The sequence below is a fragment of the Amblyomma maculatum genome, unplaced genomic scaffold (genome assembly GCF_055883805.1).
Source record: "Amblyomma maculatum isolate TAMU_Amacu unplaced genomic scaffold, ASM5588380v1 scaffold_23, whole genome shotgun sequence".
Classification (NCBI taxonomy): domain Eukaryota; kingdom Metazoa; phylum Arthropoda; class Arachnida; order Ixodida; family Ixodidae; genus Amblyomma; species Amblyomma maculatum.
The window spans coordinates 2,924,390-2,939,203 of NW_028146748.1; the positions used below are offsets into that span (position 1 = coordinate 2,924,390).

The following is a 14,814-nucleotide window of genomic DNA, read 5'->3' on the forward strand; positions in this document are numbered from 1 at the left end:
GCTAGGTAAACTATTATTACTAATTATTTACAGTTGCGAAAATATAATTACTAATTATTACCACACTGTAAAACCAACCACATTGGCTAGATAAACAATTATTACTAATTATTTATAGTTGCATAGTGTACTTACTAATTATTACCACACTCTGTAAAACCAACCACATTGGCTACATAAACAATTATTAATAATTATTTACAGTCGTAAATAATTACTACACTCTTTAAAACCAACCACATTGGCTAGGTAAACAATTATTACTAATTATTGACAGTTGCGTGAATATAATTACTAATTATAACCACACTCTGTAAAACCAACCACAATTGCTAGGTAAACTGTTATTACTAATTATTTACAGTTGCGTAAATATAATTACTAATTATTACCACACTGTAAAACCAACCACAATGGCTAGGTAAACTTTTAATACTAATTATTTACATTTGCGTAAATATAATTACCAATTACTTCCACACTGTAAAACCAACCACAATGGCTAGGTAAACTATTATTACTAATTATTTACAGTTGCGAAAATATAATTACTAATTATTACCACACTGTAAAACCAACCACATTGGCTAGATAAACAATTATTACTAATTATTTATAGTTGCATAGTATACTTACTAATTATTACCACACTCTGTAAAACCAACCACATTGGCTACATAAACAATTATTAATAATTATTTACAGTTGCGTAAATAATTATTACTAAATATTGACAGTTGCGTGAATATAATTACTAATTATAACCACACTCTGTAAAACCAACCACAATTGCTAGGTAAACTATTATTACTAATTATTTACAGTTGCGTAAATATAATTACTAATTATTACCACACTGTAAAACCAACCACAATGGCTAGGTAAACTTTTATTACTAATTATTTATAGTTGCATAGTATACTTACTAATTATTACCACACTCTGTAAAACCAACCACATTGGCTACATAAACAATTATTAATAATTATTTACAGTTGCGTAAATAATTACTACACTCTGTAAAACCAACCACATTGGCTAGGTAAACAATTATTACTAATTATTTACAGTTGCGTAAATATAATTACTAATTATTACCACACTGTAAAACCAACCACAATGGCTAGGTAAACTTTTAATACTAATTATTTACATTTGCGTAAATATAATTACCAATTACTTCCACACTCTGCAAAACCAACCACAATGGCTAGGTAAACTATTATTACTAATTATTTACAGTTGCGAAAATATAATTACTAATTATTACCACACTGTAAAACCAACCACATTGGCTAGATAAACAATTATTACTAATTATTTATAGTTGCATAGTATACTTACTAATTATTACCACACTCTGTAAAACCAACCACATTGGCTACATAAACAATTATTAATAATTATTTACAGTTGCGTAAATAATTATTACTAATTATTGACAGTTGCGTGAATATAATTACTAATTATAACCACACTCTGTAAAACCAACCACAATTGCTAGGTAAACTATTATTACTAATTATTTACAGTTGCGTAAATATAATTACTAATTATTACCACACTGTAAAACCAACCACAATGGCTAGGTAAACTTTTATTACTAATTATTTATAGTTGCATAGTATACTTACTAATTATTACCACACTCTGTAAAACCAACCACATTGGCTACATAAACAATTATTAATAATTATTTACAGTTGCGTAAATAATTACTACACTCTGTAAAACCAACCACATAACAGTAAAAGTCGGAAAAAAAAGTCGGAAAAAAAAGTCGGAAAAAAAAGTCGGAAAAAAAAGTCGGAAAAAAAAGTCGGAAAAAAAAGTCGGAAAAAAAAGTCGGAAAAAAAAGTCGGAAAAAAAAGTCGGAAAAAAAAGTCGGAAAAAAAAGTCGGAAAAAAAAGTCGGAAAAAAAAGTCGGAAAAAAAAGTCGGAAAAAAAAAGTCCAAAAATTTCTAGAACAAAACAAAGCAGTTTTTCTGTTTTTTTTCAATTGTGCCTTCTCCCCCCAAAAGGGGGAGATGCTGGGCCGGTCCCGGAAGTAGTGCAGTACCGGGTCGACCCGTGGCGGAGTTGGAGCAAGCCCCGAACACTCCGCCGCGCTACAAAAATCAGTTTAATATCATGGGTACAATTAGAACCCGTAACAGATATTAAGCTGTTAAGAACAGATACTACACTTTGATCTTAGCCAAAAGGCCGAGAAGCGATAAATTGACAAGGAACTGCAGTTCGATCCCATCAAAAATGTATGCCCAAGTGGTGCCACTTATCGGTTGTTGCAGAAACAGCGTCGGTCCACCGTTTTTTGTTTGTAGCACTTGAGCTATGGTTTACCAAATCTCGACACATCCCTTGAAGGGGATTCTTAATCAAACCATTCTTTATTGCCTCAAATAATGGACTCACATGCAATGACATGCGGAAAAAGTAACCCAAGGTGTCACTGCATGCACGAGGCGCCCAACAATGCAATAAGACAGGCATTGAGAGGATTGCTGTGTTAGGCACATGGATAGCAGTGAGCTCGAATGAAAAAAGTTAGTTGGCCTCATCTTTGAGTTGTGATTGTCCTCCCCCAAAAACCGTGAGTCGCTTAGCTAGTCCCGGAAGTAGTGCAGTACCGGGTAGACCCGTGGCAGAGGTACAGCAAGCCCAGAATGCTCTGCCGCATTACAAAAAATAGTATAATATCAGGGTTACAAATTACAACTGGCAACTGATATCAAGCTGTTAAAACAGTGTTTTCCAGAAATGTTTTGTACATTTGCAAGCAATGCTTTATTGCAGATACCTACTGCTATTAAGGCAAAAGCCTTTATTGCCTCATAGTTGTCGTTAGCAAAAGTGTCACATTTTTGCCACAGCACTTATTGGTCGCGAAGGGAAGACGTCGTGGAGGTGTCGACCAATCACAGAGCAACACCACAGTATGTGCAAATGCATAGCTTATATGTCCATATGTCAATCAATGAGCAGTTACTAATTAAAAAGGAAATAAATAAGTAAATAATTATTTATATGCTATGTCCTGGTTATTGCACTAATTACTCAATATTGGCTAGGTAAACAATTATTACTAATTATTTACAGTTGCGAAAATATAATTACTAATTATTACCACACTGTAAAACCAACCACATTGGCTAGATAAACAATTATTACTAATTATTTATAGTTGCATAGTATACTTACTAATTATTACCACACTCTGTAAAACCAACCACATTGGCTACATAAACAATTATTAATAATTATTTACAGTTGCGTAAATAATTACTACACTCTGTAAAACCAACCACATTGGCTAGGTAAACAATTATTACTAATTATTTACAGTTACGTAAATATAATTACTAATTATTACCACACTGTAAAACCAACCACAATGGCTAGGTAAACTTTTAATACTAATTATTTACATTTGCGTAAATATAATTACCAATTACTTCCACACTCTGCAAAACCAACCACAATGGCTAGGTAAACTATTACTAATTATTTACAGTTGCGAAAATATAATTACTAATTATTACCACACTGTAAAACCAACCACATTGGCTAGATAAACAATTATTACTAATTATTTATAGTTGCATAGTATACTTAGTAATTATTACCACACTCTGTAAAACCAACCACATTGGCTACATAAACAATTATTAATAATTATTTACAGTTGCGTAAATAATTACTACACTCTGTAAAACCAACCACATTGGCTAGGTAAACAATTATTACTAATTATTTACAGTTGCGTAAATATAATTACTAATTATTACCACACTGTAAAACCAACCACAATGGCTAGGAAAACTTTTAATACTAATTATTTACATTTGCGTAAATATAATTACCAATTACTTCCACACTCTGCAAAACCAACCACAATGGCTAGGTAAACTATTATTACTAATTATTTACAGTTGCGAAAATATAATTACTAATTATTACCACACTGTAAAACCAACCACATTGGCTAGATAAACAATTATTACTAATTATTTATAGTTGCATAGTGTACTTACTAATTATTACCACACTCTGTAAAACCAACCACATTGGCTACATAAACAATTATTAATAATTATTTACAGTTGCGTAAATAATTACTACACTTTGTAAAACCAACCACATTGGCTAGGTAAACAATTATTACTAATTATTTACAGTTGCGTAAATATAATTACTAATTATTACCACACTGTAAAACCAACCACAATGGCTAGGTAAACTTTTAATACTAATTATTTACATTTGCGTAAATATAATTACCAATTACTTCCACACTCTGCAAAACCAACCACAATGGCTAGGTAAACTATTATTACTAATTATTTACAGTTGCGAAAATATAATTACTAATTATTACCACACTGTAAAACCAACCACATTGGCTAGATAAACAATTATTACTAATTATTTATAGTTGCATAGTGTACTTACTAATTATTACCACACTCTGTAAAACCAACCACATTGGCTACATAAACAATTATTAATAATTATTTACAGTCGTAAATAATTACTACACTCTTTAAAACCAACCACATTGGCTAGGTAAACAATTATTACTAATTATTGACAGTTGCGTGAATATAATTACTAATTATAACCACACTCTGTAAAACCAACCACAATTGCTAGGTAAACTGTTATTACTAATTATTTACAGTTGCGTAAATATAATTACTAATTATTACCACACTGTAAAACCAACCACAATGGCTAGGTAAACTTTTAATACTAATTATTTACATTTGCGTAAATATAATTACCAATTACTTCCACACTGTAAAACCAACCACAATGGCTAGGTAAACTATTATTACTAATTATTTACAGTTGCGAAAATATAATTACTAATTATTACCACACTGTAAAACCAACCACATTGGCTAGATAAACAATTATTACTAATTATTTATAGTTGCATAGTATACTTACTAATTATTACCACACTCTGTAAAACCAACCACATTGGCTACATAAACAATTATTAATAATTATTTACAGTTGCGTAAATAATTATTACTAATTATTGACAGTTGCGTGAATATAATTACTAATTATAACCACACTCTGTAAAACCAACCACAATTGCTAGGTAAACTATTATTACTAATTATTTACAGTTGCGTAAATATAATTACTAATTATTACCACACTGTAAAACCAACCACAATGGCTAGGTAAACTTTTATTACTAATTATTTATAGTTGCATAGTATACTTACTAATTATTACCACACTCTGTAAAACCAACCACATTGGCTACATAAACAATTATTAATAATTATTTACAGTTGCGTAAATAATTACTACACTCTGTAAAACCAACCACATTGGCTAGGTAAACAATTATTACTAATTATTTACAGTTGCGTAAATATAATTACTAATTATTACCACACTGTAAAACCAACCACAATGGCTAGGTAAACTTTTAATACTAATTATTTACATTTGCGTAAATATAATTACCAATTACTTCCACACTCTGCAAAACCAACCACAATGGCTAGGTAAACTATTATTACTAATTATTTACAGTTGCGAAAATATAATTACTAATTATTACCACACTGTAAAACCAACCACATTGGCTAGATAAACAATTATTACTAATTATTTATAGTTGCATAGTATACTTACTAATTATTACCACACTCTGTAAAACCAACCACATTGGCTACATAAACAATTATTAATAATTATTTACAGTTGCGTAAATAATTATTACTAATTATTGACAGTTGCGTGAATATAATTACTAATTATAACCACACTCTGTAAAACCAACCACAATTGCTAGGTAAACTATTATTACTAATTATTTACAGTTGCGTAAATATAATTACTAATTATTACCACACTGTAAAACCAACCACAATGGCTAGGTAAACTTTTATTACTAATTATTTATAGTTGCATAGTATACTTACTAATTATTACCACACTCTGTAAAACCAACCACATTGGCTACATAAACAATTATTAATAATTATTTACAGTTGCGTAAATAATTACTACACTCTGTAAAACCAACCACATTGGCTAGGTAAACAATTATTACTAATTATTTACAGTTGCGTAAATATAATTACTAATTATTACCACACTGTAAAACCAACCACAATGGCTAGGTAAACTTTTAATACTAATTATTTACATTTGCGTAAATATAATTACCAATTACTTCCACACTCTGCAAAACCAACCACAATGGCTAGGTAAACTATTACTAATTATTTACAGTTGCGAAAATATAATTACTAATTATTACCACACTGTAAAACCAACCACATTGGCTAGATAAACAATTATTACTAATTATTTATAGTTGCATAGTATACTTACTAATTATTACCACACTCTGTAAAACCAACCACATTGGCTACATAAACAATTATTAATAATTATTTACAGTTGCGTAAATAATTACTACACTCTGTAAAACCAACCACATTGGCTAGGTAAACAATTATTACTAATTATTTACAGTTGCGTAAATATAATTACTAATTATTACCACACTGTAAAACCAACCACAATGGCTAGGTAAACTTTTAATACTAATTATTTACATTTGCGTAAATATAATTACCAATTACTTCCACACTCTGCAAAACCAACCACAATGGCTAGGTAAACTATTATTACTAATTATTTACAGTTGCGAAAATATAATTACTAATTATTACCACACTGTAAAACCAACCACATTGGCTAGATAAACAATTATTACTAATTATTTATAGTTGCATAGTGTACTTACTAATTATTACCACACTCTGTAAAACCAACCACATTGGCTACATAAACAATTATTAATAATTATTTACAGTCGTAAATAATTACTACACTCTTTAAAACCAACCATATTGGCTAGGTAAACAATTATTACTAATTATTGACAGTTGCGTGAATATAATTACTAATTATAACCACACTCTGTAAAACCAACCACAATTGCTAGGTAAACTGTTATTACTAATTATTTACAGTTGCGTAAATATAATTACTAATTATTACCACACTGTAAAACCAACCACAATGGCTAGGTAAACTTTTAATACTAATTATTTACATTTGCGTAAATATAATTACCAATTACTTCCACACTGTAAAACCAACCACAATGGCTAGGTAAACTATTATTACTAATTATTTACAGTTGCGAAAATATAATTACTAATTATTACCACACTGTAAAACCAACCACATTGGCTAGATAAACAATTATTACTAATTATTTATAGTTGCATAGTATACTTACTAATTATTACCACACTCTGTAAAACCAACCACATTGGCTACATAAACAATTATTAATAATTATTTACAGTTGCGTAAATAATTATTACTAATTATTGACAGTTGCGTGAATATAATTACTAATTATAACCACACTCTGTAAAACCAACCACAATTGCTAGGTAAACTATTATTACTAATTATTTACAGTTGCGTAAATATAATTACTAATTATTACCACACTGTAAAACCAACCACAATGGCTAGGTAAACTTTTATTACTAATTATTTATAGTTGCATAGTATACTTACTAATTATTACCACACTCTGTAAAACCAACCACATTGGCTACATAAACAATTATTAATAATTATTTACAGTTGCGTAAATAATTACTACACTCTGTAAAACCAACCACATAACAGTAAAAGTCGGAAAAAAAAGTCGGAAAAAAAAGTCGGAAAAAAAAGTCGGAAAAAAAAGTCGGAAAAAAAAGTCGGAAAAAAAAGTCGGAAAAAAAAGTCGGAAAAAAAAGTCGGAAAAAAAAGTCCAAAAATTTCTAGAACAAAACAAAGCAGTTTTTCTGTTTTTTTTCAATTGTGCCTTCTCCCCCCAAAAGGGGGAGATGCTGGGCCGGTCCCGGAAGTAGTGCAGTACCGGGTCGACCCGTGGCGGAGTTGGAGCAAGCCCCGAACACTCCGCCGCGCTACAAAAATCAGTTTAATATCATGGGTACAATTAGAACCCGTAACAGATATTAAGCTGTTAAGAACAGATACTACACACAAAGAGAAGTTTATTGACTTCCAAACTGATAGAGCACGATACATTGACAATGTGAACCACAATATACATACACTTATATGTAAAGGATACCGAATAATGTGCCAATACAATACAGATGTTGTAAGTCACTTTACATTAACAGTCTTATCTTCGTATCAGAGTCTGCTTATCCTTTATACAATTTCAATCAATTGGTACAAAAAAGGGATATACAATAATAATGGGAGAACCACTCAAATCTCTCCATCCCAATGCACTAGAAGGGGAAAGGGAAAAAAAAAGGGGGGGGGATGTACATGCATACATGTTATGATCCAACGCGCGTTACATGTGGTCATCAATACAACAATGTCGGCATCGTTAGCCCATTTGGTCTCACAACAAAGAACCGTGTGTGCCAACGCTGCAGAAACCGCGCCTCCCCGTCTAGTTCGAGCCGCTCTGACAGGTATTCCCAGAGCAGGAGGCGCAGGCTCTGCAGCGCCGGGTACATGGCTCGTACTGGCTGCCTGCGTGCTACACTTTGATCTTAGCCAAAAGGCCGAGAAGCGATAAATTGACAAGGAACTGCAGTTCGATCCCATCAAAAATGTATGCCCAAGTGGTGCCACTTATCGGTTGTTGCAGAAACAGCGTCGGTCCACCGTTTTTTGTTTGTAGCACTTGAGCTATGGTTTACCAAATCTCGACACATCCCTTGAAGGGGATTCTTAATCAAACCATTCTTTATTGCCTCAAATAATGGACTCACATGCAATGACATGCGGAAAAAGTAACCCAAGGTGTCACTGCATGCACGAGGCGCCCAACAATGCAATAAGACAGGCATTGAGAGGATTGCTGTGTTAGGCACATGGATAGCAGTGAGCTCGAATGAAAAAAGTTAGTTGGCCTCATCTTTGAGTTGTGATTGTCCTCCCCCAAAAACCGTGAGTCGCTTAGCTAGTCCCGGAAGTAGTGCAGTACCGGGTAGACCCGTGGCAGAGGTACAGCAAGCCCAGAATGCTCTGCCGCATTACAAAAAATAGTATAATATCAGGGTTACAAATTACAACTGGCAACTGATATCAAGCTGTTAAAACAGTGTTTTCCAGAAATGTTTTGTACATTTGCAAGCAATGCTTTATTGCAGATACCTACTGCTATTAAGGCAAAAGCCTTTATTGCCTCATAGTTGTCGTTAGCAAAAGTGTCACATTTTTGCCACAGCACTTATTGGTCGCGAAGGGAAGACGTCGTGGAGGTGTCGACCAATCACAGAGCAACACCACAGTATGTGCAAATGCATAGCTTATATGTCCATATGTCAATCAATGAGCAGTTACTAATTAAAAAGGAAATAAATAAGTAAATAATTATTTATATGCTATGTCCTGGTTATTGCACTAATTACTCAATATTGGCTAGGTAAACAATTATTACTAATTATTTACAGTTGCGAAAATATAATTACTAATTATTACCACACTGTAAAACCAACCACATTGGCTAGATAAACAATTATTACTAATTATTTATAGTTGCATAGTATACTTACTAATTATTACCACACTCTGTAAAACCAACCACATTGGCTACATAAACAATTATTAATAATTATTTACAGTTGCGTAAATAATTACTACACTCTGTAAAACCAACCACATTGGCTAGGTAAACAATTATTACTAATTATTTACAGTTACGTAAATATAATTACTAATTATTACCACACTGTAAAACCAACCACAATGGCTAGGTAAACTTTTAATACTAATTATTTACATTTGCGTAAATATAATTACCAATTACTTCCACACTCTGCAAAACCAACCACAATGGCTAGGTAAACTATTACTAATTATTTACAGTTGCGAAAATATAATTACTAATTATTACCACACTGTAAAACCAACCACATTGGCTAGATAAACAATTATTACTAATTATTTATAGTTGCATAGTATACTTAGTAATTATTACCACACTCTGTAAAACCAACCACATTGGCTACATAAACAATTATTAATAATTATTTACAGTTGCGTAAATAATTACTACACTCTGTAAAACCAACCACATTGGCTAGGTAAACAATTATTACTAATTATTTACAGTTGCGTAAATATAATTACTAATTATTACCACACTGTAAAACCAACCACAATGGCTAGGAAAACTTTTAATACTAATTATTTACATTTGCGTAAATATAATTACCAATTACTTCCACACTCTGCAAAACCAACCACAATGGCTAGGTAAACTATTATTACTAATTATTTACAGTTGCGAAAATATAATTACTAATTATTACCACACTGTAAAACCAACCACATTGGCTAGATAAACAATTATTACTAATTATTTATAGTTGCATAGTGTACTTACTAATTATTACCACACTCTGTAAAACCAACCACATTGGCTACATAAACAATTATTAATAATTATTTACAGTTGCGTAAATAATTACTACACTTTGTAAAACCAACCACATTGGCTAGGTAAACAATTATTACTAATTATTTACAGTTGCGTAAATATAATTACTAATTATTACCACACTGTAAAACCAACCACAATGGCTAGGTAAACTTTTAATACTAATTATTTACATTTGCGTAAATATAATTACCAATTACTTCCACACTCTGCAAAACCAACCACAATGGCTAGGTAAACTATTATTACTAATTATTTACAGTTGCGAAAATATAATTACTAATTATTACCACACTGTAAAACCAACCACATTGGCTAGATAAACAATTATTACTAATTATTTATAGTTGCATAGTGTACTTACTAATTATTACCACACTCTGTAAAACCAACCACATTGGCTACATAAACAATTATTAATAATTATTTACAGTCGTAAATAATTACTACACTCTTTAAAACCAACCACATTGGCTAGGTAAACAATTATTACTAATTATTGACAGTTGCGTGAATATAATTACTAATTATAACCACACTCTGTAAAACCAACCACAATTGCTAGGTAAACTGTTATTACTAATTATTTACAGTTGCGTAAATATAATTACTAATTATTACCACACTGTAAAACCAACCACAATGGCTAGGTAAACTTTTAATACTAATTATTTACATTTGCGTAAATATAATTACCAATTACTTCCACACTGTAAAACCAACCACAATGGCTAGGTAAACTATTATTACTAATTATTTACAGTTGCGAAAATATAATTACTAATTATTACCACACTGTAAAACCAACCACATTGGCTAGATAAACAATTATTACTAATTATTTATAGTTGCATAGTATACTTACTAATTATTACCACACTCTGTAAAACCAACCACATTGGCTACATAAACAATTATTAATAATTATTTACAGTTGCGTAAATAATTATTACTAATTATTGACAGTTGCGTGAATATAATTACTAATTATAACCACACTCTGTAAAACCAACCACAATTGCTAGGTAAACTATTATTACTAATTATTTACAGTTGCGTAAATATAATTACTAATTATTACCACACTGTAAAACCAACCACAATGGCTAGGTAAACTTTTATTACTAATTATTTATAGTTGCATAGTATACTTACTAATTATTACCACACTCTGTAAAACCAACCACATTGGCTACATAAACAATTATTAATAATTATTTACAGTTGCGTAAATAATTACTACACTCTGTAAAACCAACCACATTGGCTAGGTAAACAATTATTACTAATTATTTACAGTTGCGTAAATATAATTACTAATTATTACCACACTGTAAAACCAACCACAATGGCTAGGTAAACTTTTAATACTAATTATTTACATTTGCGTAAATATAATTACCAATTACTTCCACACTCTGCAAAACCAACCACAATGGCTAGGTAAACTATTATTACTAATTATTTACAGTTGCGAAAATATAATTACTAATTATTACCACACTGTAAAACCAACCACATTGGCTAGATAAACAATTATTACTAATTATTTATAGTTGCATAGTATACTTACTAATTATTACCACACTCTGTAAAACCAACCACATTGGCTACATAAACAATTATTAATAATTATTTACAGTTGCGTAAATAATTATTACTAATTATTGACAGTTGCGTGAATATAATTACTAATTATAACCACACTCTGTAAAACCAACCACAATTGCTAGGTAAACTATTATTACTAATTATTTACAGTTGCGTAAATATAATTACTAATTATTACCACACTGTAAAACCAACCACAATGGCTAGGTAAACTTTTATTACTAATTATTTATAGTTGCATAGTATACTTACTAATTATTACCACACTCTGTAAAACCAACCACATTGGCTACATAAACAATTATTAATAATTATTTACAGTTGCGTAAATAATTACTACACTCTGTAAAACCAACCACATAACAGTAAAAGTCGGAAAAAAAAGTCGGAAAAAAAAGTCGGAAAAAAAAGTCGGAAAAAAAAGTCGGAAAAAAAAGTCGGAAAAAAAAGTCGGAAAAAAAGTCGGAAAAAAAAGTCCAAAAATTTCTAGAACAAAACAAAGCAGTTTTTCTGTTTTTTTTCAATTGTGCCTTCTCCCCCCAAAAGGGGGAGATGCTGGGCCGGTCCCGGAAGTAGTGCAGTACCGGGTCGACCCGTGGCGGAGTTGGAGCAAGCCCCGAACACTCCGCCGCGCTACAAAAATCAGTTTAATATCATGGGTACAATTAGAACCCGTAACAGATATTAAGCTGTTAAGAACAGAGATGGCTTTCGACAATGCTTGGGACATTGGAACAAGAAAATGGTCATGGGTTCCCCTAGAGCGGGAACATCCATAGGGGGGGGGATCTCCAGGTTTACCAAGTCTTCGGAATGTCAATGCAAATGGGAGACCAATTGCAGTGGCATACAAAAGACCCGGCCGCACAAGAGATCAGCCGATCGGGCAGTGTCGTGACGGTGGCATGAAGAACCGGTGCCGGAGCACCGAGCCCTCACGCCAGCCATTCAGGGCACCCAATCATCCGAAGGGCAAGGGGGGTCCCAAGCATTCCCGGAAAGGGAATGGTTAAAGGCTGGTTCTAAGAACCAAGACCTTGAGTAGAATCCCGACCCCTGGCATCAGTCAAAGCGCAACACTCGGCCAAAGGCCGAGATATACTGACCCGAAGGTACAGTACTACACTTTGATCTTAGCCAAAAGGCCGATCTTAGCCAAAAGGCCGAGAAGCTTTAATATCATGGGTTTAATATCAGTTTAATATCATGGGTACAATTAGAACCCGTAACAGATATTAAGCTGTTAAGAACAGATACTACACTTTGATCTTAGCCAAAAGGCCGAGAAGCGATAAATTGACAAGGAACTGCAGTTCGATCCCATCAAAAATGTATGCCCAAGTGGTGCCACTTATCGGTTGTTGCAGAAACAGCGTCGGTCCACCGTTTTTTGTTTGTAGCACTTGAGCTATGGTTTACCAAATCTCGACACATCCCTTGAAGGGGATTCTTAATCAAACCATTCTTTATTGCCTCAAATAATGGACTCACATGCAATGACATGCGGAAAAAGTAACCCAAGGTGTCACTGCATGCACGAGGCGCCCAACAATGCAATAAGACAGGCATTGAGAGGATTGCTGTGTTAGGCACATGGATAGCAGTGAGCTCGAATGAAAAAAGTTAGTTGGCCTCATCTTTGAGTTGTGATTGTCCTCCCCCAAAAACCGTGAGTCGCTTAGCTAGTCCCGGAAGTAGTGCAGTACCGGGTAGACCCGTGGCAGAGGTACAGCAAGCCCAGAATGCTCTGCCGCATTACAAAAAATAGTATAATATCAGGGTTACAAATTACAACTGGCAACTGATATCAAGCTGTTAAAACAGTGTTTTCCAGAAATGTTTTGTACATTTGCAAGCAATGCTTTATTGCAGATACCTACTGCTATTAAGGCAAAAGCCTTTATTGCCTCATAGTTGTCGTTAGCAAAAGTGTCACATTTTTGCCACAGCACTTATTGGTCGCGAAGGGAAGACGTCGTGGAGGTGTCGACCAATCACAGAGCAACACCACAGTATGTGCAAATGCATAGCTTATATGTCCATATGTCAATCAATGAGCAGTTACTAATTAAAAAGGAAATAAATAAGTAAATAATTATTTATATGCTATGTCCTGGTTATTGCACTAATTACTCAATATTGGCTAGGTAAACAATTATTACTAATTATTTACAGTTGCGAAAATATAATTACTAATTATTACCACACTGTAAAACCAACCACATTGGCTAGATAAACAATTATTACTAATTATTTATAGTTGCATAGTATACTTACTAATTATTACCACACTCTGTAAAACCAACCACATTGGCTACATAAACAATTATTAATAATTATTTACAGTTGCGTAAATAATTACTACACTCTGTAAAACCAACCACATTGGCTAGGTAAACAATTATTACTAATTATTTACAGTTACGTAAATATAATTACTAATTATTACCACACTGTAAAACCAACCACAATGGCTAGGTAAACTTTTAATACTAATTATTTACATTTGCGTAAATATAATTACCAATTACTTCCACACTCTGCAAAACCAACCACAATGGCTAGGTAAACTATTACTAATTATTTACAGTTGCGAAAATATAATTACTAATTATTACCACACTGTAAAACCAACCACATTGGCTAGATAAACAATTATTACTAATTATTTATAGTTGCATAGTATACTTAGTAATTATTACCACACTCTGTAAAACCAACCACATTGG

At 32.3% G+C, this 14,814-nt stretch overlaps 2 non-coding genes and 5 pseudogenes across 2 annotated transcripts; all 7 read right to left on the minus strand.

Moving 5' to 3' along the window:
• Positions 1-2,025: 2,025 nt before the first annotated feature.
• LOC146171310 (U2 spliceosomal RNA) lies at positions 2,026-2,217 on the minus strand. The gene has a single exon (XR_014702944.1). It is a non-coding gene; the product is annotated as a U2 spliceosomal RNA (small nuclear RNA).
• Positions 2,218-2,596: 379 nt separating this feature from the next.
• LOC146171311 (U2 spliceosomal RNA) lies at positions 2,597-2,767 on the minus strand (annotated as a pseudogene).
• Positions 2,768-7,887: 5,120 nt separating this feature from the next.
• On the minus strand, positions 7,888-8,058 carry LOC146171312 (U2 spliceosomal RNA; annotated as a pseudogene).
• A 924-nt stretch (positions 8,059-8,982) lies between these two features.
• LOC146171313 (U2 spliceosomal RNA) lies at positions 8,983-9,153 on the minus strand (annotated as a pseudogene).
• A 3,482-nt stretch (positions 9,154-12,635) lies between these two features.
• LOC146171314 (U2 spliceosomal RNA) lies at positions 12,636-12,828 on the minus strand. Its single transcript, XR_014702920.1, has one exon. It is a non-coding gene; the product is annotated as a U2 spliceosomal RNA (small nuclear RNA).
• Positions 12,829-13,266: 438 nt separating this feature from the next.
• Positions 13,267-13,378, minus strand: LOC146171315 (U2 spliceosomal RNA; annotated as a pseudogene).
• Positions 13,379-13,757: 379 nt separating this feature from the next.
• LOC146171316 (U2 spliceosomal RNA) lies at positions 13,758-13,928 on the minus strand (annotated as a pseudogene).
• Positions 13,929-14,814: the final 886 nt, after the last annotated feature.